Source organism: Suricata suricatta, chromosome 7 (genome assembly GCF_006229205.1).
Source record: "Suricata suricatta isolate VVHF042 chromosome 7, meerkat_22Aug2017_6uvM2_HiC, whole genome shotgun sequence".
NCBI classification, from domain to species: Eukaryota; Metazoa; Chordata; class Mammalia; order Carnivora; family Herpestidae; genus Suricata; species Suricata suricatta.
The window spans coordinates 135,786,640-135,812,000 of NC_043706.1; the positions used below are offsets into that span (position 1 = coordinate 135,786,640).

General features: G+C 46.6%; 1 protein-coding gene and 1 long non-coding RNA gene across 6 annotated transcripts in view; one reads left to right on the forward strand and one right to left on the reverse strand.

The window, feature by feature from the left end:
- Positions 1-25,361, forward strand: part of ZDHHC14 (zinc finger DHHC-type containing 14) — a 271,981-nt gene that overhangs the window by 32,133 nt on the left and 214,487 nt on the right. The gene's annotated exons all lie outside the window — the stretch shown is intronic.
- LOC115295850 lies at positions 4,476-6,538 on the reverse strand. The gene is made up of 2 exons (XR_003910605.1): positions 6,328-6,538; positions 4,476-4,847 (listed from the first exon to the last, which is right to left on the reverse strand). It is a non-coding gene; the product is annotated as an uncharacterized LOC115295850 (long non-coding RNA).

Below are 25,361 nucleotides of genomic sequence, written 5' to 3' on the forward strand. Positions count from 1 at the left end.
CAAGGGAGGTCTAGTTCTCTATCCTGAAAAATTACCAAGACAGCATACTTTCTTGCTCAGCATTTGAGATGCCGACGCCAGGCTGAGAGGCAGTTCCGGGTCCCCAGGGAGCCACCCAGCTGTGGGCGCAGAGGCTGAGACGGAGGCCCCCGCCGGGGGCGGATGACACTGTGGTTAAAAGGAAGTGTGTTTTGCTATTGCATTTCACTCTTCCCGAGCCCTCTTCCCTCCTTAACGTTAAAAACAGTCTTGTTTCCTTGGGAGAGTTTTTTTCCTGTATGTATTTAGGCATATGTTTTCAAGTTTTCAGAACTGTTTATTTTTCTTGGATCAAAGGTACTGTCAGGAGTCAGGTCAGCCCTTCGCACAGTGAACCTATATAAAGCCGTAAAGTAGGTCACTCTTGTATGTCAGTACAGCCCTGCCTGCCTTTTCTGGTGTGGAAATCATTGATCCAGAAGGACCCAAGAAGAGTTTTCAGATTGTTCCTTCTATTTTCAAAGGGCCTATAAGCTAAATAATTTCGGTTGGAACAAGAGCGGGGAAGGGTTTGGGGGAAGGAGTTTTCAAATGAGCTTCTTCAAGGCCCAGGCACAGCTCTCTGATGATTGCTAGGGAAGCTAGTGAGGATTTTGACTATAAAACCAATGAAAGGAAAAGCAAAAACTGTTCTGAGCTACATGCAGAGTGGGATGTGCTGTCCAGAGAACGTGGGTCTCCTGTGTTTGCCCTTCCGCTCCCTTGCACATCCCCGGAGCCTGCAGAGGTCCTGTTCCAGAGGGCGGAGACTAGAACTCTACGGGGATCCATGTGGGAGAGCCAGGGTGTTATGCAGAAGGTAGGACCTTCAGCAAGGCTGGGCCGTAGGTCTTCTGCTTACCACGTGACCTGGACCATTTGTGTAAAGCCCCTTCAGAGTGGATTACGTATTTCTGTGATGGTACCATTGGGCGAGCCCAGCTGTACCAGGTGACGGGACTCTGCAGACTGATTTATTCATTGAGCATCTATTATTATCACAATTTATGACTTTGACTACCCGCTTCCGTGGGACCAGCTGTAAACAACATAGGATTACCTCCATTTGGTAAATGCGGACACCCTGGGTCAGAGTGACACAGGAGCTTGTCCAAGGTTACTCGGGCTTGTGAGGGGCAGTATCAGAATCCTGTTACAGATTGCTCTCTCTCCAAAATGCCACACACTGTGCCAGGTTCCAGGGACACCACAGGGAGCAAAGCAAGTGCTGGCCCCCAATGGACCAGTGTGGGGCAGTGGAAGGGGATGGAGATGCAGACAAATGAACAGCGCAGTCAGTACTGGAGAGAGCTGAAATAGGGATGTGCTGGGGTGGGTGCTGGCCCTGGGGAGGAGGTGAACCCCATGAAAGGCATGGAATCAAGCTCTGGAGACTGGCTATAGTGTTGAAGGAGATGAGAGAAATTCTCCTGATCCATGAGGCTGATGAGAAAGTCTGGAAAGTCTCCTACGAAGTGGGGGCCAGAGCCTCTTGAAAGCACAGCATTTCTGGAATGTTATTCCACGTCGGGACAGGACTACTTTTTAGTAGTGAGTTAAATCCCTGGCTCCTTTTTAATAGCTCTACGGGAGGGTAATGCAAAATTGGTATCTGTGCTGAGTAAGTGAATGTAGTTGTAAGTGCCTCATATGACTGGGCTCCAAAAGTAAGTCTGCAAAGATGAAACCTGGATTTTCTTACAGTTATTCTCACACTAATGTGTAAGTGTAGTTTCATGGAGACTCACAGAGGTGTGGGTCACTGGAAAGCGTTGTATTCGGCTTTGAAGTATGTATGCATGCATTTGGACTGTATCTTTTAAGTTTGTTTTGGCTATATGAAAATGAGTTTGTAGTTCCCTAATTTATTCTGACAGCCAGTAGCTAGAAAGATTATAAGGCTATAATGGGGCAAGAAGGCTAAAAAGCTAACATTTTTCTGTGGCTAACCTTCAAGTCTTACGTAAAGTCTGATTTGGATGAATGTCCAGGCAGTTGTTTTTTTAAATGTATATTTTCCATTTAAATTTCTGTGGTTTGTCTGATTGAGTTTTTTTGGACTTTTTGAAAGTATCTTTCATCTTGATTTAAGAAATTATAAGCATAATTCACGCTGTGCTAAAAATTCAAACAGCCCAGAGGCTATTAAGGACAAACTAGCATCCCTCCTGTTTGCTGCTCAGCCCTCACTTATAACCATTACCAGTTTTTTTTTAAACGTTTATTTATTTTTGAGAGAGAGTGAGCAAGCAGTGAAGGGGCAGAGAGAGGGAGAGAATCCTAAGCAGGCTCCAAGCTGTCAGCACAGAGCCCCATGAGGCACTTGATCCCATGAACTGTGAGATTATGACCTGAGCCAAAATTAAGAATCAGATGCTTACCAACTGAGCCACCCAGGCACCCCAACTGTTACTAGTTTTATAGTGTCCTTCCAGAAACCTATATGTAAGTGTGTGTATCTGTGCATACACACACACACACACATATATATGTATGTATATATTTTATGGAAATGAGATCATGCCATGTACGGCACTCTGTACCTTGTTTTTGTCAACTAATCATATACCTTGGCTGCCTTCACCCATCACCATATACAGAGACCCTCTCTTTTAGAGGCTGCATAGTATTGCATGGTAGGAATGGACCATGATTTCCTTAGCCAGGATGGACTTCTGGGTTTCCAGGTTTTAGCTACTTTTACGTAGGTGGCAGTAAACATTATTGTACATGCATGTTGGCATAAATGTAAGACTTTATCTGTAGGGTTGTATAAGATGACTTGTATAAGATCACTTGTAAGTTACAGAGAATGATAACTTGCATTGGTTTATATGATAAAGACATTGTCTCTACAGGAGAAGCCCAAGGTGTCTTGGTTCATGAGCTCAGTGAGTCTCAAGGGCACAGCCCATTTCCTCCCTTGCACTTGCTCTCCACGAGGTCCGGGGTTGGCTGCACTGACTCTAGGGGGTACGTCAGACCTGACAACATCCAGGGGGAAATTGAGAGCTTGGCTTTCTGCATGGCCTTCCCAGAAGATGCCCTAGCGTGTCCTGTGACCTGTTCTGAAACCACTCCTGGGCCAGGGGTGGAATATATGTTGGGAGGTCAAATTTCATAGCTACTAAAAGGACAAAGTCCCATATTTGGGGTTACTGGGATAGCAATTTTCAAGCTAAACTTTAAAATTTGCGGTTTAGGATGTGAGGGCGATCTGGCTGTGACATCTGTCACCCCATTGATCACCAGGGTTGATTCGGCTCATCCAGCTGGCTAGACAAGTGTCCCTCCTTCTCCATGTGTGTCCCTCCCGAAGCTGGGTGCTCTGTTGAAGGGACAACCTTGCCTGATAGAGGAGGATGGTACTTGGGTCAAGGCTATGGTCTGTAGGCTGAGCATGTTGTACTTTGCTTTTTGGACAGTGTTTATGAAGCGTGACACAGGTGTGCATGCCCTTTGTCTAGCAGGGATGACCAAGGCAGTCGGGGGAAAATGGTAGGTTTAAAAACTATGGTTTGCAACCACAGGTGGACAGGACTTGTTCATATCTTGAGGGCAGAAAGGGGCTTTTGAATGATTATAGTGTTTTGTGACTTTGTGTGCACCTGCTTACTCCACGGTGAACAACAGAGAACCAGGTCCCGCTCTCCACCCCCCTGCCCTACCTCCCAACACAGAACAGTTCAGAAGCATTTTAGTGAGTGAATGGTCTGCCAAATGTCTTCAAAGAGACTGTGTCCAAAGAATTCAATAGGTGTGTGTTTCCCTGTCAGAGAGGCCCCCACATGCATGGCCCAAGATGGAAGTGCTGGGAGGCCGCCAGTGAAGAGATCGCTGCAGTGCGCCATTGAGGAATTTGAGTAACTGAACACGAAAATGCTAGAATGTGATATGTAGTATAGTTCTTGTGCTAAATCTAAAGCGTTCTCATGGACACGGAGGCCATTTTGTGGAGCAGCAGGCTTGGGACAGGGCTGGACGATCAAGTATTTCTCTGCTTAGGGGCTGTGGGCTCCCCAGGTGGGCAAAGATAAGGGGCTTTGATGTTAATGGCTCCTTCCTCCTGGGATTGCCCCTCCTAGCCTTGACCTCGATGGTAGTGCGGTACAGTTGTTACAACTGATCAACCAACCAACCTATCCTGATGCATTATTTTTAAGTAAAGTCTGCCGTGTATGCTAGGGTTCACCGTTTGTGATGCACAAGTCTGTGGGTTGTGACAAATGCCTAGTGTCAAACACCGACCATCACAATTTTCCCACTGTTGTTATTGCTGCTCTTAATTGCTGAGCCCAGGGTGGAAATTAAGACTTTATACCACAAACTTGAGTCTCAAAGTGACGTCAAGATACAAGCAACTGTCTGCTCAGTGAACTGTAAATTGTTGGAGTACTGTGTGCTTTGAGAGCCTTGATGGAAAAGTATGAAAAGAATGATAAGTAACATCTGGGTTATATGTTTGACATAATTACCTCATCTGAGAATTCATTCATTCAGCATTCATTGAACCTCTTCTGGGCTTCGGGGCCTCATAAAGGCAACTCCCGGGGGCCAGTAGCTGATTTCCACTGTGCAGGTAAGGAAATGGATGAGAGCCGGGAGTAACTCAAACCCAGGCATCGGGGCCAGCACAGGGGCCTTCCCAGCGGTCACACTGCAGCCTTGTAGGAAGAGCATTTTCCAGGCACGGGGAGGTTCCCTCTCCAGATACAATTCATCCAGCTTTCTTAATTCAAGGGATAACAATAGCATAGGAAGAAGGGATGAGGGTGAAATGTCAGGAAGCTCCATGTTGTGAAGATAAATGACATCGGTCCAAGCATTACCTGAGAAGCAAAAATGAAAAATAAAAAACAAAAAACAAAAAACCTGTGTTTTTTCTATGCCAGATGTGGCCCATACCTGTCCAGTGAATATTCTAGACTTCTAAAAACTCCATCTTGATTTCTGGATTCTGTGCCTCCACCCCGTCCATCCCAGATTTAAATTAATTAAAGGGAACCAGTTTGTCCTTGTGGAGCTAAACTCATTTATCATCTGGTGCAGCATTTCCCAAGGAAGTGGTTAGCTCTGCCTGTGTGCTGGGAAGGTAGTCAGTGGACGGTGACTAGTCTTAAAACCCAAGTTCACCGAGAATTTCTCATGGGTCATTAATATTTGGTATACTATAAATTCCGTTTTCATTTCATGATTTTTAAAGAGGTCTTGTGTTTTTAAGGTCCCTCCCCCTTGTCAGGACAGGCAGGGCCAGCCCTATTCCTAATAACCAGGAACAGGAAAAGAGTATGTGTAAAGCATTTGCACAGACCTATTCTGTGCTTCTTTTTGTTTTTTGCATTTTTATTTTTGTACCTTTTTATTCTGTATTTTGCACAGTTCCTTGTAAAACAGAGTAGCTCTTTTCATAATATGACCACCCTGATAGCCTTTTGTTTTCTGGAGCTCTGATCTGTGTAGTTACAGGAAAAACAGCGTAAATGTGTGCACCTTACTTCCCCTCTTTTTTAAAAAAAGCAGTTAATGCACTCTTTTGTATGCATTCTACTTTTCAGTTGATAAGGAAAATGTTTTCCAAGGCCAGACAACTAGAATGTGAGCTTATGTGTTTGTCAGGAGACACACATACCTTCCCTCAAGGCAGCTGGTACTTGAGTGGGTAGAATTTATTGCCGTCGACAGTCCTTACTTTAATAAGGGCCTGAATATGGCATTGACCTTGAATTCTAATCAACTTTTCATGTAGCTTTGAATCTTAGTTTTTCTACCTCAAAAACGGGTTAAATGAAGCTCACTGGAAAGCATGGTTTTTGGTTTTGTTTTTAAATGTTTATTTATGTGGGGGGGGAGGGGCAAAGAAAGAGGGAGAGAGAATCCCAAGCAGGGGCTCGATCTCACAAACTTTGAAATCATGACTTGAGCCAAAATCACGAGTCCAACACTTAACTGATGGAGCCCCCCGGGCGCCCCTTAAGGAGGAAACTAGTTTTCAAACTCCTGAAGCTTGTTTACCCTTTGAAATCGAAAGCAATAAACCGATTGTATTTTTTTTAATCTCATAATTAAAGCTTCACTTTTATTTAATCCATATTGGTGAAGCTTCATTAAGTATTGCAGGATTTTCTAGGTATGAATTTTTTTAAGCAAATATAACATTGGATTAGATTGGGAGGGGGTATCCTGACCTCCAGGTATCTGAAGTCTAGGTTCTTTGACAACTGATGCCGGCAAAGTCTCCGTTTTGTAAGTCAAGAGACTGCATCGCAACCTGCAGATTAGCTCTGAGAAATGTAGCTGTACATTACTGACCTCGTCTGAATAACCTCTTGTTATGCGTCGTGCGTCTGTGGGTTCGTAGGACGACATCTCCTAGGAGTCCATGGGCCCCAACCTCCACCTGCAGACTCGGGATCTGCACTAAGCCCCCAGGCAGCTGGTGCGGGCAAGGTTTCAGAGCACCGCTTCGGGCCCCTCATTGGTGCTCTGTGTGGACCCTGCACAAACTCCAACCTGGCTGATCTTGGAGGTGAGCTGAGTCTGAACTGGTTCCACCCGAAGCACTGGCTTATTTCACCTAAGTCTGAACACACACACACGCCTTGTACTGAAAACAAATACCCTCCTTTTTCATATCAAACAACACAGTCACTGAAAACATTTCTGTCGAGGTTTGAGAGGTGACCACTGTGTGACATATTTAAACTCACTTTGTTCTGCTTGAAAATATGTTGGAAGAGTTCTGAACAGGAGATAAAGCAAATCTCAGAGGGAAACAGCCACTGACAAAACGTCAGGCCACAGAGGGGAGGGGTCTTGTTGAACATGAAGGAATTGTTTGTTTGTTAAATAGGAAAATCAGGATGTTGTGGGGATGTTGTCCAGCTTCAGCTAAGTAAACATTGAGTCTGCTCAGGTCAAACTCAAACATAATCATTGCCCTATTTTTTTCTAGCACAGTTTTAACTCACAAGGGGAAGAAAAAAAAAAAAAAGCACAGAGAGGGAAAAGAACAAGGGTCAGCAAGCTTTCTGAAGCTGAAACTATTCTGTCCACTAAAGATCTATGCCAAACACCTAATTAACAGAGTCAGAAGGCGAAATTGGTATTTCTCTTTGCCATGAACAAACAGGCTGGTTAAGAAGCTTTCTGGAGGGCTTGCTGAGGCTGCTGCTAGGCCCATGGCCAGGTCACTGCATGAGCAGTGATTTGAGGAAAGAGGAGATACATTTGCAGGAGGTTTGATTAATTATTAAATATACAAACCGGAAACCAGGAGCTATCATTGGAGATCTCTCTCTCACCTCCCACAACTAGCCAGTCACTATGTCTTCTGAATTTTACCAAGTAAATATCTCAGATACGTGCCCTTCTCTGCATTCCAGCCCCAGGCGCCCCAGCCCCAAGCCCCGGGTCCAGCTCTCTTAGCTCTCACTGGGGACCACTGTACCGCTGGCCCACCCTCCCAGCCCCATCCACTTCCGCTCTTCACTGCGTAGCCATACTATAGCCAGAGGGATCTTTTCATAGAAACTCTAAAATAAGATTGTTCTGAATTTTAAAAAAGATCCCATTATTTTAATTGGGATGGCATGACGTTTATAGGTAAATTTAGGAAGACTTGACATCATTATGTTGTTGGATCTTCCTGACCGTAGGCTTTGCAGGTGCTTGCTCTGTATCCTCTGCAGGTTAAGTTCTCTTCCTCTGACTCTTGTCCAATTCTTGTTACATTTATTCTTAAGAATTTCATTCTGTTGTGCCTTTTATAAATGGAGGCCTTTTCTTCTAATACTCTTTCTAAGTGGCTATTGTCTGTGTACAAGCAAGTTCTTTGATTTCTACGTAGGAATTTGCTCCGACCATCTTAGTGAATTCTCTTATGGTTTGAATAGTTTCTTCATAGATTCTTTTGGGGTTTTTAGCTATATGAGAATATCATCTGTAAATAATAACAATTTTACCTCTTTTTTTTCTCTCCTGATTTTTAAATCTTCAACTTCTTTCTCTCACTTGTGTGTGTTCCTCAAAGAGGTACGATAGTGGGCATGTAGTCTTGCTTCTAGAGTTCCTATTATAAATGCTAAGTTTTCAGTTGAGTTAGATCTGCTTTATCATGTTAGGGAAGTATGCCTCACTGCTCCATTAATTAGCATTTTTAGTGAGCCCTTGTTTAAGACCTGATCATGTGACTCCCTGCTTCTCACTGCTCTGAAGAGGGAACTGTTCTCACCTGTGTTCCGGGGTCCTGGGCGGTCTGGCCTCTGGTCGTCGCCAGCCTCAAGTGAGGTTCCATTTTGCTTCCTGGCTCCAACCATACTGACTGCTAGAGCACACTGTGCCCCTTCCAGACTTAGCACCCTGGATCCATTTGCCCTCTGTCTGCTCATCACTCTGCCTTCCACCCACTCCGAATTTCTTTCCTGGACAGCCCCCACTGTCCTTCTCTGCCTGACTTATTTCACTTAGCATGACACCTTCGAGGTCCATCCACATTGCTATGAATGGCCAGATTTCATTCTTTCTCATTGCCATGTAGTACTCCATTGTGTATATAAACCACATCTTCTTGATCCATTCGTCAGCTGATGGACATTTAGGCTTTTTCCATGATTTGGCTGTTGTTGAAAGTGCTGCTGTGAACATCGGGGTCCATGTGCCCCTATGCATCAGCACTTCTGTATCCCTTGGGTAAATCCCTAGCAGTGCTATTGCTGCATCATAGGGGAGTTCTATCGATAGTTTTTTGAGGAACCTCCACACTGTTTTCCAGAGCGGCTGTACCAGCTTACATTCCCACCAACAGTGTAGGAGGGTGCCGGTTTCTCCACATTCTCGCCAGCATCTATAATCTAGAAGGGGACCTTTCTAGAAGGCTGAGGCAGGATTCCTTAGCCTCTGGGACTGGAGACCATTCACATGTGGGGGAGTCTGTTCCCTGCTCTATGGTTTTCCCCAGCAGGGCCTAGGAGACTGGAGGTGGCATGTAGATGGGGATGATTGGCTTGATTCATTCAGGGTGGACTGGGGGAATGCAGGACCAGAAGACTGGAGAGCCAGCCAGTGGCGAGAGAGGAACCACTGATGAACTCCAGGGTCGGGGCTGGCCAAGGGAAATGAGAGCAGGGGTCCACGGGCGTGGGGAGGATGCGTGTTGAGGTACCACAGTGAGCTCTCCCTTGGATTGTACTTCAGACATAGCACACGTGCCTGGGTCATCTTGCAGGAGTGAGAATCAGAAATATATGAAATTGACCCCCCTTCCATTAGAATGTGAAAACATCTCTTAGTCAGGATTCTGTGTATGACTATGGCCTCTAAAGACCATACATGTGGGGCTCTAGGCTTCACATTGTCCTCAGTAATGGCATAAAGAAAGGCCTCTGGTCTTGCCAGCTCTTCTGTCATAGGAATCTGCTTCTTGGAGTGGACTGGATTTGCCAAGCAGGGTAGTGTTTTTCTAAACTAGTGATCCGTGAACTGGTATCAGTCTAAAATTAACCCGTGAAAAGATAAGCTTTAATATGTGTCATTAGGTGGAATGACAAGTAATTGAGGGTGAAATTTCCCATTTTTACAAAAAAGTCTCTGCAAATCATGCACTCCCACGTGAAAGGGTACCCTGACTGCCTTGGTGGTTCCTTACAGCGTGCCCTGTGCAGCTGGTGGCCGTGGCGACGCAGCAAGCATGGTGGCCCAGCCCTGCCCGGCTGGTCCTTCTGCGTAGGCTTGCTGGGGGCTGGGCCCAGATCTCCTGCGTGCTCGCCAGCAGCCTTCTGTGTGTGCCGAGTGATCACTGGAGGTAGCCATAGCATGTTCTTAGTCACGTGGTTGTTCTGTTCAAGTGTTTCTGGTCCTCGCATCGGATCTCCTCTTACTTGGTTCCAACTGAGCAGTCAGAAGCCTCAGCTCCCAGCCCTTGATCTCCAGGTGCTTTTCTTCAGGGCTCTGAGCCCTTCGTGATGATGATCTCACTTGAGTAACATTTATAGCCATGTACCTGGTTGACAGGAACAGTGAGTCACAGTTTTCCACATTCAGTACCTCTCATTCCTTCCCTTCCAGGGGTGATGAGATTGTGTGTGTGTGTGTGTGTGTGTGTGTGTGTGTGTGTATACTTGGGAGAGAGTTGGGGAGAGGTGGGTGACTGTTATTATCAAAATGACTGGAATCAAAATGTGAGGCTGAGTCATCTCAGCCTGTGTGGATGGTGGTGGGCAGGGGGAAGGAACGGGCTGGGGTTGACTAATGCCTTGAGGAAGTTTCTGAGGACGCCTCTTCTTGGATCTGTATAATGAGCATCTAGGCACAGATATCAAGACTTCCAGTTCGCCATTTTCTGGACTGAGAGGTGTAATCTACTATGGAGTCATGAAAGCAATTTAATTGGTTGATTGTCAGAATTTAGGATAGAATAGAAGAGAATAGGATGAAATAGAATAGAAAATAGAGTCTGGGTCTTGGGTAAGGTTAAGCACCGTTTTGTAAAATTTTGTTTCAGTTGGGTACGTGTGTGTGCATTTTAGACTGTGATGTAAAATGCCTTTGTTGATAGGGGTAATGATGCAAAAAAGTTTGAAAACTGCTGCTCTAGATGGATGATAAGTCTTTAATGAACTCTCTGGGTAAGGATTAAGGACTATTTATTCATTCGTGTATTCCCTTGCCACTAGCAGTATGTAGCATATATATTAGGTGTTTGATAGCTATTTGCGGAAGGGAGGCTAAGAGGAAGGAAGGAAGGAAAGGAGAGAAGGAAGAAAGGGAAGGAGTAAGGAGCTGGGAAGAAAAGGTAGGAGAGAAGGAGGGGAAGTGGGGAGGAAGGGAAGGGAAGGAAGGAGAAGGAGAGACGAAGGAAAGAGGGAAGAGGGAAGGAAAAGAGGAGAGGAGGACAGAAGGAAGGGAGAATGGATGATTGGAAGGAAGGAGGAGGAGGGAAGGGAGGAAGGAGGGTGGAAGGAAGGAAGGCATGCCTTTGAAGGGCTGGGATAAGGCAGATCTGGGATTATACTTCATTCCTCAACATCAGTCCAGGATCCCAATAACCATATCTCCTCCCTTTTCACAACAATAGTCAGTGAAGACAGACCTAACCTAAGATAAATAAAGGTAACCAGCATCAAACCAAAACCCAAAGATCTGAGGAGTCGAGAATCATCATAGGTAAAGGAGAGTGTCTGCAAAAATGTTCTCCCTAAGGGTTTATGTCATCTCTGCTCAAGAGATCTTGATTGGATAATATGGTGCATTAGTGTCCCATTGCTGCTGCACCAAATTACCACAAACTGAGTGGTTTAAAACAGTGTGAGTTATTATCTTACAGTTCTAGAGGTCAGAAGTCCAAAGCATGCCTTGCTGCGCTAAAATGAAGATGTTGGCAGGCTGCATTCCTCCTGGAGCTCCTAGTTTCCTTGACCTTTCCACTGTTGAGAGGCTGTCCGTGGCTTGTGGCCCCTTCCTGTATTTTCAGAGTAGCAACATCGGACTGAATCCTTCTCATGCGGCCTTCTCTCTGGTTCTCTCTTCTGATTTTCTCTTCCACTTTTAAGGACCCTTGAGTTTACATTGGATCCACTGGGATGATCCAGGATAGTCTCCCTATGTTTTTCTTTTTAAATGTTTACTTATTCTTGAGAGCGAGAGAGAGAGAGAGGACAAGAGAGAATTCCAAGCAGAGTCTGCGTTATCAGTGCAGAGGCCCTCATGAACCGTGAGATCATGACCTGAGCCAGAATCAAGATTCTGATGCTTAACCCACCGAACCACCCAGGCGCCCCTAATCTCCCTATCCTCAGGTCAGCTGATTAGCAACCTTAATTCTATCTGCAAGCTTCATTCCCCATTGCCTTGAAACCTAACAGATTCATAGGTCCTGGGGATTAGGACATGGACACCTTGTAAGGGGCCATCATCTTGTCTACCAAAGATGGTTTATTCTAGAATTGCCAGTCATTGGTAGCCCGTGCCAACGCTTTGGTGTTTGTGTAGAGTACAGTTGGGCAGGGCGTTTGTGCTATGACTATCTCATGGATGTGCTAAATAGTTCCATTCATACAGAGCGGGGTAGTAGTCCCAGGAGAAGGCCTGATGTGACAGCTGGTTTGGCAGGGTTAATTGGACAGCCAGGTTGCGATACGCTCTCGTGTGGTACTTTTGCAGAACTGTTGTCACGTTGGTGATCTCCTTGATGAAGTTGTCTGTAAATAGCAGCTGTCTTCAGCTGGCTCACCTACTCCTTTCTCCCAGACGATATATGGAACACAGGGTGACGGGAGTGTGGGCCACGGTAGTAGTGATGGAGTGCCTGCATCAGGCTCTGTGCAGAAGTGTTCGGATTTAATCTTCAGAATGGCTGTCCAAGGTAGGTACTGTTACTATTCCTATTTAGAGACGAAGTAAGTGAGGCTCAGAGGGGCAGGTGATTTATCCAGTAGATGACTCAGCTGGTCTAAGTGGCTGAGCCTGGATTCTAGCCCTGACATCCTCTTCTCAGGAAGCACACAGAGAGGGGAGATCGGTGCCAGGCCCCCGCACTGGACAGAATCTCTGGTGAGTCAACTGTGTACCCAGGTTTCCTATCTCCGTGACAAGGACGATGGTACCGGAATCCACGTTCCAATGCAAGGGAATGTGTCAGTGACAGGAGAGAGTGAAGGGGATGCTCTGTGGATGAGAATTCTGTCTTCATGATTGGGGATTAATGACCTTAGTGTATCTGATGGGATTAGGGAGCAAGTTTCCACATTAATACTAGCGTGAGTTATGTTGAAATCTCTTAACTCTTGGGAGTATTCCATGTTGCTTCAACTCCTTGGGAAATATAGTCTGAACTGTTGGTCACAATAAACCAGTTACATGACACATTCCCTTTGGCTTTTTAAAGAACTGTTGCTTTAATTTGTTCCCCCTTGGACTCTTGGAAAGGTTCAGCCAATAACAATCCACTGAAGTAGAGGAGGGCTCATGAGTTTGCCTCATAAAGTGCCATGGGAAGGAGCAGATTTCACTTGCACCTTCTTGATTTATTTATTTATTTTTTGGTAAAATTTGTGTAAGATGCACTGTGAGGCCTGTTCTGCTGCATATATTTAATTTTTTAAAGAAGTGGAAAGTATGTGAGGCAAACAAGAGAACCTCGTCTTACTCACTTGGTATCTCCAGTACTTGACAGAGTAGATGTTTGACAATTGTGTTTAAAGGATAATCACATTATTTATTTCTTTAAAAATTTTTTTAAAATGTTTATTTTTGAAAGAGGGAGAAAGACATTGTGTGAATGGGGGAGGAGCAGAGAGAGAGAGAGGGAGACCCAGAATCTGAAGCGGGCTCCAGGCTCTGGGCTATCAGCACAGACATGGGGCTCCAACCCACAAACCATGAGACCATGAGCTGACCTGAAGTCCGGTGCTTAATCGACTGAGCCACCCAGGTGCCCACATCATTCATTTCTTTACTAATAACATGCCATTTGAGTAAGAGACTATGTGGGACCAAAGAGAATGGGGTGGAGTCCTTACGTCAAGGAGCTTCCTGGCTAGCAAACATATTTGCCCAATGCTTTTTTTTCCCTAAGGATGTTAGTAGTTGCATAGCAGATGCAAAGCTTATGGAAGAGCTCCTAAGGCTGCTGAGATTTGCCTGCATTGCTGCTTCCCTGAGCAATTTATTTTCTTTGTCTGGGAGCCTTCCACTAAGAGGTGGTTTCCTGGATAACTCCCATTATAATTTAATTTAAAATTTGACTTCCTGTGAGAGAGAGTAAAAGGTGTTGAGCCTGCATAGAAGTACACCTGTTTTGTACTAGACATCTCATTAGAGCTCTTTCCACATGATTTTATGAACAGAAAAATGGCTTTCATGCCACTTAAGCCACTGACATGAGCCCATTGTTCCAACCCACCATAACTACTCTAGTGATATAGAGAAATGTAGGGGGAGAGCAGCTTTTCTGTGCTTCTTGGCGTTGCCGAATATTCTCGCCATGTAAGCATGTGCAGTGTTGGGGGGGCCACTTTTATGTTTTTGGGTCCAGATGGTTGTTCCAAAAGGAATACTGTCCCTGCTGATCGAGTGGGAAGTCAAGACAGAAAGTGTCCTTCTGTGTCACAATCCACTTTGGAGGGCAGCCCTGCTGTTGCTGTCACGGGGGCCGTAGCATCCCCCGTCCCAAGATGCAGCGCGCCTGTTCCTAATGAAGACTGTAAATGGACTGTGGTCACTTTTCTTTGAAAACCTCGTCATGTGCCTTGGCAGCCAGCGGGTTTGCGTTTGGGCACGAAAGCTAGCACGCTGCTGGCAAGTTCACTCCATTTCTTGAGACTTATTTGGGTAATGAGAATGTGTAAGTGAATTACGTTGGCCCTTGTAACGAATCATTTTATGTGGACACGTGATTGCAAGCTAAATACCAAATACCATTGTGTATCTTTCCTGATACTTGAAAGGAGGTTAGTTTTCTCTGAATAATTACAGCCCCTCTTGGATCATGCTTTTCATTTGCCTAAACGAGGAAACTCATAGATGTTCTCTGAATAAAGGAAGAAAAGGTTAAAAAGTAGGGACTGAGGCTCAAAACCGGAAACCTCAGGCTCTGAGAGGCTGGCCTGGCTGGAATGCTCACGATCAGCTGTCTGACTGCGGACACCCAGGCAGACCACCGAACCTCCCCGGGTTGGTTTTGTTTAGGTTAGGGGCGGCCGGGACTAGGTGAGCTCCAGCTCCACGTGACTGGGCCACGTGGAAGGCCAGGCTTGGTAACAGCCGGACAGAGTGGCTGACGCGTGTAGAAGCACGTGATTCAGAGCACAGCTGGTGGCCCTCTGTGACCTTGACGAGTGTCCTTCTCCAATGGAGACACTAACAAACTGTGACACAACATGTGCCGTGGAAATGGAGGGTGCTTTGATGTCTTCCAGTTGGCTGGCTTGCATCTTTCCTGAGGGAGTCCTGGACTTTTGGGCAGAGGAAATAGCAGTGGCTAGGAAAAACCAGATCCACTCCTCTGCGCGCACACACGCTGTTCCCGGTGATTGTATCAGTGTGGCTGAGCCAGGGGCACCCATGAGAAATAGCTCTAAGCCCAGGTGATGCCAGGGTCAGTGCCACAGGATGTGGGTTTTGACACTGCCAAGAGATGCGCCAAAGGACTGCAGAAAAATCCAGCTGTGAGACTTCACAGCCCCCAGCGACCAAAGGAAAATAGGAAAGAAAAGCAGTATTGTATCTACTATGTAATTAATTGCTGATAATCTGAAAGTAAAAGATGCTTGCTTGTAAATTATATGTTTATATATGATGGTTGTACTACATTTTGAGTTCAGGGTCAGGGGCTGGTCCCCTGTTCTGAACAGACTGAGGCCCGGGAGTGCAGACTCCAGACGTGGCCAATTCCTCCTGTGGGCCACCCCCCACCCCTGCAATCCGGTGAGAACCCCTTGGGAGCCGAAGCCTGTTTACACTGGGCTGGCGTGTATCATGTCAGCCCCAACCATGGCTGGAGTGGCCTGGGCGTGAGCCCCCGGCGAGGACTCATGTGATCAAATGATTTCAACTTGGTGGCGACCTCCCCCTAGTTCCTCTTGTAATGCTCCTAGGTGCCTTCAAACATTGTATTTGGGTCACTGAGGACACAATTCTCTGAGTCATTTAGGCCACAGTAATCGCTGCAATAGCACTTTCTTTTACTATCCTCTGGGTGCTTTCAAAATGGATCTGTCACCCAATTTTATCTGGTCTATCAAGTTTCTGTCAGTGTGGACTGGGCCGCATGAAGACTGGCACCTACTCACCACTTCCCATTCCACGGAGGAGCTGGGTGAGAGAAGCAGGGCAGCTCTGGCCGCCCGCCTCCCTGGTGGTGCCCGGGGGCCGAGCTCTTTGCCTAATGAAGCTGGACCTGCTCCACGACAGAGAGGATCCTTGCGTGACGTGTTTTGTAACAGCCCTGTCTGGGTCGGCCATAGTCTCAGGAGAGGGGACCACTCAGGGCTTCCGTTCCTGGACTGCGGGTGAAGCCTTTAGAATGACTTCCTGGGTTTCCCCCCACAGCTTATTTGTTCTGACCTTTGCAGGGAGATGTAATGCAGGCAACACAGCTGTCCCTAAGCACAGAGTGCCCCTGCCACCTTGCTGGTGAAAGGAACTGCCGTATCAGGTCCTCGGGGATTACAAACGTTTATCTCACTTAATCCTCATATTGACCTCGGGAACTTTACCGATGGGGACACTGAGGCTCTGTGAAGTCACCAGGTGGTAAGGGGTGGCCCCAGGGTTTGCCTGCCTATGCCCCGCCCGCAGGGAGCCTGTCTCCCAGTCCAGGGAGATGAGGTAAGCATGCACAATGGGGAGAAGGTAAGAGAAAGGGGGCACCTTGAGGCAAATGCTAGCACCTGTGGAGGTGTGAGGTCGAGAGGGGAGGGAAGGGGTGTTCCAGAAAGTGTTCATGGAGTAGGTAATACTGGGATGGATGTTGAAGAAAGGCTGAAGTATAGACAAATCTATGATTTCATGACCAACGTCTGTCTCTGGCATTGGATTGTAAGCTGAGTAGCACAGAGGCCTTCCCCTTCCTCTCTGTTCCTTTTTCCTTTCTGCACTGCACCCCAGAGTTCTGGCAGAGTGGCAGAGAGCTGGGCACACAGTAGTGTGGGCTTGGCGTGTACTGTTTGAAATCTGATGTAGATTTGGCGGCCCCCAAGGCGGTAGGAAGAGCATGGGTGTGGAGAATCAGGCCAGGGTCTTGGGCAGGGCCAGAGCAAGGAGTCCTAGCCAACGGGGCAGGACAGGCACTCTGATGGGGCACCTCGGGAGGCCTTGGGACCCCAGGCAAAGGGCCTGTAGGGACCTGGTGTTAGCTCTTGGCTAACTTACTCAAGGTTTCTGCTCCTCCAGCTCTTGCTTATTTCTAAAGTGGAGATATGAAGGCACAACCGTCTGAGATGGTTTGGAAGATTAAATAAGTGTGTCAAGTGTTGAGCACTGTGTTGACACATGGCAATGTAAGTGCTTGAGGCCACTTAGCTATTTAGGTTTTTCTTAATTCATGAGCCTTTGGGATGGTGTGTGGCTTTCTGGTGGGACAGGATGAGACTGGGCTGAACTTTTAGGTACATCAATGTGGTGGCGGTGGGACAGTTTGGAGTGGAGGAGAGAGCCCGAGGGGCAGGTGAGGGTGAGTTACTAGGATCTGGAGCCCCCGGTGAGCAGGCGTGAGGCCTGGAGCTGAGGACCGTGGGAAGAACGTAGTGTGGACCCAGGTGCCAGGCACCTCAACCAGCCCGAGTCTACGGGGCTCCATGGCTCATAACGGGGAGGGTGGAGCTTTGCATCTGAGCCCCTAGGTCATGGGAAGAGGGGAGCCAGAAGGTTGGCTCTGGAGAGATGATGCGTTCAGGTTGGGCTGTGTTGAGTCCCTGGAGTCTGTGGGGTCTGCAGGTGCTGAAGCTCCAGTGAGTTAGGAGACCTCATTCTAGAACTCTGGAGAGGGGCCGGGCAGGTGAGCCCACAGGGAAGTCACTGACACAGAGCGGGGGGTGGGGGGGCAGAGAAGGGGGCCGAGGACAGGCCCCCCCTCCCAGGGAGGGGCTGGAGTGGCTGGTGGTGGGAATGGAGGAAGCAGAGGAGGCCCTTCCTCTACTGAGCTTGCTAATGAGACCTGGCACTGCTGAGAGAGAGGGGGCCATGGTCATGCTTGGGACATGGTGACCACGACCATTGCTGCTGACAGCCCGCTTTATAACCACAGTCTTCCCAGAGTGCCCCAGCCTTTCCCAGAATTGCTGTGGCCTAAAAGAGGGCTGGTGAGCCTGGGGCGCTGCATCAGGAATCCTGCTAAGTGCCTTTGGCCAAAGGGTCGTCGTTTGTCGGTCACATGAAGCTTTACACCAGACGGCACCATTCCCTTTTCAGACGGCACCGACCGAGGCAATGCTGGAGTAACAAAGTAGGTTAATGGATGTGTCCTTCCTTAAGGAGGCCATGTCCCCTCTAGAGAATACCTAGGTTCTCTTTATAGTGGTGCCGTGAAAATGAGCGGTGTGCTCTGTGCCCTGCTCACGAGCATCCTGGATGGGCTCCCTCTGTTCCTGCCCAGGCCTGAGCAGATTGTCTGCAGGGAGATTTAGGTTCTTAATCATTTTAAAAGGAAGGCAGACAGCCCTCTTCCCAGAAAAATTGCTGCGTGTCCCTATATACAAGTCTTGGGTCAGTTCAGTGGTTCTGAGTCCCCTGAAGCCCTCAGGTTAAGAATCCTTCCCTTAAAGCCTTAGCCTCAGAATTTTCCTGTTATTAATTACGGGACCTTCTATGTCAAGGTAGGATAGATTCGGATATGTATTATTGAAGAAGACTGTTGCCCATTCTCGATAACTACATTGTTGATTGCTGTAGGATAATAAATTTGTATTTTTAAAACTGGGAAAAAGAGTCCCGTGGATGCTATGATTCATTCTTTCCCATATGAAATGACGGGGCCGTGTCGGTCGGAGTTTTGCAAGAAGAAGAGAATGCACAAGTTGATTAGATTTGCAGACATTCGTGTTTCTGTGGGACAGTAGAGCAAACTAGGAAATACATGCAGGTCTGTTTTCTTTTATGATTTATTTCATTTTCTAAGTGGAGATTAAGCTGGTTAAAAGTTATGTGCACTGAACTGTCATGTAATTTTTTAATAGAGGTCAAATATACTACCAGAATTTATCCTTTTCACCAATTTTAAGTGTGCAGTTCTGGATCTCATGACATTCAGGATCTCATGTAGTTTTAATGAATCTCATTGTGAAAAATTTCCAAATCTTCAAAAAGAAATAAGAAAATATTGTAAGAAAGTATTTACCCAGAAAAATATAATTCTTGAATTGATTTCTAAGGTGTCACAAAGTTGGCCTATCCTGGGCAAGAAAACCATAAGCATTTAAGAATGCTTTGTGAAGGGGCGCCTGGGTGGCTCAGTTGGTTGGGCGTCCGGCTTCAGCTCAGGTCATGATATCATGGTTTGTGAGTTCAAGCCCCACTTCAGGTTCTGGGCTGACAGCTCAGAGCCTGGAGCCTGCTTTGGATTCTATGTCTCCCTCTCTCTCTGACCCTTCCCTGCTTGCACTGTCTCTGTCTCTCCAAAATAAATAAAAACCATAAAAAAAAGAATTAATAAAAAAAGAATGCTTTGTGGAAAGTTCTTATAGATTTTAGAAATTGAATTGTTTTTTAAGTGGGGTGATTATTTTTATTTTGCTAGAGGACTAAGGAAATCTCCAAGGTAGCTACATTAAGGCAATTTTAGAGATTGTACGGTTAAAATCTGGACTCTGAGTTTCATCTGGAAGTATGGAGAATCAGTGAGATCTTGAAAGCAGTGTCAGGGGTAGGCAGATCTCTATATTTTTCATTAGCTGAAGTTAACATATTTTCACAGGGATCCACCACACGCTTGATGCTAAAATCCCGTGTGAATTTGCAAACGTGAGGATCACCATAGTAACATCTATATTAACCTTTACATCTAACATATTAGTAAAAGATGCTTGTGCCTTTGTAAAAAGAGTCTCTCAGGGAAAAAACAAAAGGTATTTTTCCTTCTCTTTTACCACAGGATGTTCCTCCCTTATCCCAGGCATTGTTTTTGAAATTCAAAAGTCTGGATGTCATATTAGAAGCAGCCAAAATATTAGTGTGGTGTCAGGAAGTTAAAATACTATTTCCAAAAGTAGTGTGAGCCAAAGCTATGGAATTTATGGATGTACTTGGCTATGGGGGGTAGTAGGGAACGCTTTGGGCAGGTATATCTTATAAGTAATAAATTCAGGGTATTGTCCAGACTGTGGTAAGTTCCAAAGGCTGAATTCATCTAGAATTGAGCATTCATGCTGAGTTAGCTGCTTCACTGCCTAAAGAATCATATCACTAAACAAAGAGCCTCTGTGGCAGTGAATGCGAGGGGCATCGAGCGACTTTTCTTTAACACTGTCACTTGGGATTGGTATGGTTCCCTGTCCAAAGGCACTGTCATTTCCCCCCATCATGTGTAGCCATTTACATCTCTTATTTCATTTTTTTGTCTTTATTTAGTTTGCGGGAGAGTGGGAGTGGGGGAGGGCAGAGAGAGAGGGAGAAAGAGAGAATCTGTGTTGTCAGCACAGAGCCTGATGGAGGGCTCGAACTCCCGACCCTGAGATCATGACCTGAGTGAAAATCAAGAGTCAGAAGCTCAACCGACTGAGCCACCAAGACACCTCTGAAGCTTTTGTTTCCTAATGAAATATTTCCTTTCTTCATTCTCACAATGTCTTTGGGCCCTTAAGAAACCTACAAGTACAATTGCAGCGTGCTTGAAAATATTTTTGAGAACTTGTAGATGGTATGGGAAAATTCTTAATGATTGCAAGAGGACCGATTAAAAAAATTTTTTTAATGTTTTCATTTATTTTTGAGAGAGAGGGAGGGAGGGAAGGAGGAAGGGAGGGAGAGAGAGAGAGAGAGAGAGGGAGGGAGGGAGTGAGCGTGAGCAGGGAAGGGGCAGAGAGAGAGAGGGAGACACAGAATCTGAAGCAGGCTCCAGGTTCCGAGCACTCAGCACAGAGCCTGATGAGGGGCTTGAACTTACAAACTGCAAGATCACAACCTGAGCCAAAGTCTGACACTTAGCTGACTGAGCCACCCAGGTGCCCCATAAGGACCGATTTTAAGATCTCTCTTCCTCAAAAGAAAAGAAGGCCTGCTGGGTATTGATTTATGGCCCCAGATTAGAGCCATAAGCCGTTTATACACAGGCAGTAAGAAGAGCCCAGGATTCCAAGACGTGCCCACTGGGGCTGCAGGAGCAGCCGAAGGTGCTTGACCTAAGCAGGCATGTCCTAGGGGCATCTCGCAGAGTTTCACTGCTCAGAAAATGCCCCTCCCTGGACTAAGTCTGGTGGACACAACAGGAAAAACTGAAAGCCAGGAGCCTCTCCTGGTCTTGCCCAGGAGCCATTGTAGACCGGGTATGCATCATGAGCAGAAGTGACGGCTAACCTCTCTGGGACCAAACGGGGCCGTGTCAGAGGGGAGAAGCAGGAGTCCATGCAGGCTCCGTTAGGTCTGTTTAGTGTCCAGAGAGGCAAAACGAGGAGTGGCTAGGGGCATGCGCTCTGCAGCCAGGCTGCCTGGGCTCAAACCCCAGCTCTGCCGCTTACCAGCTGTGTGACCTCAGGGTGAACTACGTAGCCCCTCTGTGCCTCAGTTTCTTCATATTTAGAATGGAGGTACTAATGGGACCTACCTAAGAGGGATGTTGGGGGATTAGGTGATACATGTAAAGCACCTGGCTCACTGTATGTGGCATAAAAATGTTTGCTGGAATTATAATTATTCTGCAACCTTATCATGTTTGTCAGGAAATCTTGACCACCCACCTCAGAGCCCCTATTGCTAGGAGTGTGTTTAGCTCAGGGACCAGGGGCTTCTCCCAGAGGGCACAGCGTGGTGCCAAGTGGATGGATTGGGGGGCCCCAAGAGACCTGTCACTGAGGGTTCACTCTGCATTTTCCAATAAGAGTTTTTTTGTTTCTTGAGCAATATTTTCTTGCACCTGACCTTTGCACAAAGGAAGGGCTGTCTAAGCAGCAGTCTGACCGTCTTCCCTCCATCTGTCCCGTCCCTCTCCACAGGCGGTGTGATGTGGCGAGTGACCAAGAGTGTAGCTTCTGGGATCACACTGATCACTAGCCGTGTGGCCCAGGGCACACCATCTAACTTCCCTGGGCCTTAGTCTCCTGACCTGTACAGAGGGGCTGATACAGATATTCACCTCGTAAAAGGTGACGATTAAAAACAGACAAAGCTTCAAAAGATGTTACCATTGGGCAAAACACGGTGAAGTGTGCACAGAAACTCTGTACCATTTTTGCAACTTCCTGGGAGTCTCTATTTTTTAAAAATAAGTGAAAATAAAAGCATGCAAAGAGCTTAGCGTTCTCCTTGACCCACAAATGCTAAGAAATTTACAGAATATGTGTGCAAATTTATTGAGTATGGATGCACACTACTAAATATTTTATGTGCATGAGCTGATTTCATCCTCAGAACATTCCTACGAGGTAGGTTGTCCCCATTTTTAAGATTGTGTGTCGGAGTCACAGAGAGAGTAAGCCACTTGTCCAAGTCGGGGGTCTGCGGAGCCCGTGCCGTGACCACGGCGCTGTTCGCGGTGAGCTCTTCCACTGACGGCTGGTGACAGAACCCTCCGTTTCAGAGACTGCTGGTGCTTCTGTCGTGTGATTCGTGAAGGAGAACAGAGTCTTTTTACGTGTCCCAGAATCTGTGCACTAAATGGCTGGTTTGGCAACCTGCCTGAATGAAAGTTGAGCATGTTTGTAACATTTACATGTAACACCAAATCTGGTGGATTTGTTAATACCTTGAAAAGTGGGAGCAGAGTTCAGAGAAGCTTTGAAAACTATGTGCTAGAAACTTCCATCAGAGCAGCAGCGGCTTGCCGGAGACTGCAGACACACGTCCTGCGTAGGAAGACTGCCACGGGCATAGACGAATACGCTCGGGAAGATCCGGACATCTTTCTGGACGCCGACGAAGTGCTGTGGTGTTTCCTTGAAACAGGCAGGTTTGAGCGTATTAATAACAGTGTGACACGGCCGGATTGGGGAGTCCTCTTCTTTCTGGACATTTGTCAGACGCTTTTCAGAATCCCATGTTCACTTTGGCTATTTGGTTTCCGAGGCGATGTGAATTTGTCTGGAGAAGAGCCGTGAAAGCGCTGGAGGCGCTGTTTTGGCCCCCGCAGCTGGGTGACCGGTGGGCTTGCTCTTACTTGAGGGCTTTGAAGGCTTTTTCAATTAAGGGCGTGAGCTTTTCTTTAAAAGAAAAAAAGAAGCTATTCTTTAAAGGACATCTTAGTATTGGCAGTGCTGTCTCTTAAGTGATAGTCTTCTTTCTTTTTAAAATTTTTTAATGTTTATTTTTGAGAGAGAGAGAGAGAGAGAGAGAGAGAGAGAGTGTGAGTAGGGGAGGGGCAGAGAGAGGGAGATACAGAATCCAAAGACAGGCTCCAGGCTCTGAGCTGTCAGCACAGAGCCCAACGCAGGGCTCGAACCCACAAACCGTGAGATCATGACCTGAGCTGAAGTTGGATGCTTGACCGGCTGAGCCACGCAAGCGCCCCTTGAGTGACAGTCATCTAAAGTTTGGACTCAGCAAGAGCCTCCCTGTTTCTCAGGGCTGTTTGTCAGCTTGCTCTGTCTGTGAATGTGGGCTGTGATGAGAAGTCAAATCTAGTAGGCTCCCTGGCATTCATGGCTGCCCAGGTCCAAGCACGATTACTGTCACTGCCCCCAAAATGAGGAAGGGGACTCGCAGGTGCCCTGCAGGGCTCTCCCCACATCCTTGTCTGGCCTCTCCAGGGATTGAACTCCTTTCCCAGCTTCACAGTGATGGCCCTTGGTGAGTCCCCTGATGCACTCACTCTCCTTTGCCTTACGTTAGAGAACGTGCACCTGACTGTGATTGGACGTTATTCACCATTGTCACCACTGCTTCACCTCCAGGCCTGCATCATCATTACCTCCTGATGGGTCTCTCTACTCCCCCACCCTGCCTCCTACCCTGTTCTCCACACAGCGACAAGTAATCTTTTCAGACAGAAGTCGGGTCATACCATCCATGGCTGGGAAGTCTCATGTGAGCTGACCGGTTGGACCTACCTCCTTGGCCTAAGCTCCCATCCTCCCCACCCCCTTGCTCATTTACTCCAGCCACCCTGACTTCCTAGGTGCTCCTCCAGTACCTGGCCTCTCTCTCCCCATGGTCTGGGCACTTGCTGTTCCCTTTGTAGGGAATTCTTTTTCCCCAGATGTATGTGCGGCTGGCGTATTTCCTCTCTTCTTTCAGGTGTTCCATCAAATGCCACCTTCTGGTGATGCCCGGCTCCCAGAGCTGCCCTGCCTAAAGCGGAAATCCCTACACACTTCGTATCCCCCTTCTCTCCTTTATCTTCAGTCCTTTCTCACGGGTACCATCTAACATACGTTTTACTTTTTAGTCTTGCTTATAACCTCTTTCCTTCCATTGCAGTGTTTGCTTCTTGAGGGCAGACTTTTAAATTTTGTTTTGTTCTTTAAGTCTTCGGCGTCAAGAAGTGGGCTTAGGTATAAGAGGTGCTCAATAAGTATTTGCTGAATGAATGCCTGATTAGTAATATAGTTCGTAATCAGTGTAAGTGCCCTGAAGGCAGGGCACACAGTCTGTCCTCAATAAAATAGTTGGTGCTGTCTACCTGCGAACAGGATAGAGAATCTCCTGTTCTGGACGTTGGACTGTTTGCAGGGAGAAGTGGGTGTGCACCTGTTGAGGTCTTGTCGGGCTGTAGAGTCTCCAACCATTTCAGGGCTAACCAGAGTGAAGCCAACAGTTCCCCAGATTCCTCTCTCTGCCCCCTTTTTATATCTGTAATAGGTTTCGTCTGCAGGAAAGTCACTAGCGGAAGTTGAAAAGACACCTTTTAGGAGGTAGAGGTCAAGGCAGAGATGGAAAGCGGACATAGCTTTTGTCTGGATGGATCACCTGTAGCTTTGATCTCTCTAGACTTTGCAAATCCTGTGTCTTGAGAAGAGAGCTCTTTTAGCTGCACGTTGTTTCCACGCAGACACCAAATACTTGTTCTTATTTCCAAAGTTCTGTTAATTTGGTTATTTGTTCTCTGAGGCTGTAGCCTCCACATTGCTCACTGCATCTGTGTTAGATTGGCAGATGTGTTGTGTGGGCGTGAGGAAGGAAAATTTCCTATGTTAATTTCTCTCTGACAAGCACATGTGCAAATCTAGACACAGCCTCTTGTATAAAAAAGGAGAAGATGAAAGAAAAAAAGAAGTCTCCATCCTTGTGTGTGTGTGTGTGTGTGTGTGTGTGTGTGTGTATTTCCATATAGAAAAGATCCTGTGTTCGTGGAAACCCATATTCAAAATATGTATGGGCTTCATTCACTTCTTCCTCACATGTAGGATTTAATTAGAAAAGAAAGTCCTGTAATATCTCAATGACAGTAGTTTATTCATGGAGAACCCTGGGAGGAGTAAAATTATTAAATAAAAAATAAGATGAAATAGCTCTCCCTGATGGCCTTGGGTACAGAACTGGTGAGACCCAATAAAATATACTGAGTTCTTGCTCAACACCAGAGTCTTTGTCTGAAGTCTATGTGCATTTCTCATTTATTCCTCAGGACAAACCAGTAAGATAGATACTCTTACCGATGTAGGAACTGAGGCTTGGAGAGTGTTTTCTCAAGGTAAAATAGTCACTGAGTGGTAGAACCATATGCTTAGAGTTGGTAGTCTGGTTCAGAGCCTGTGTTCTTATTT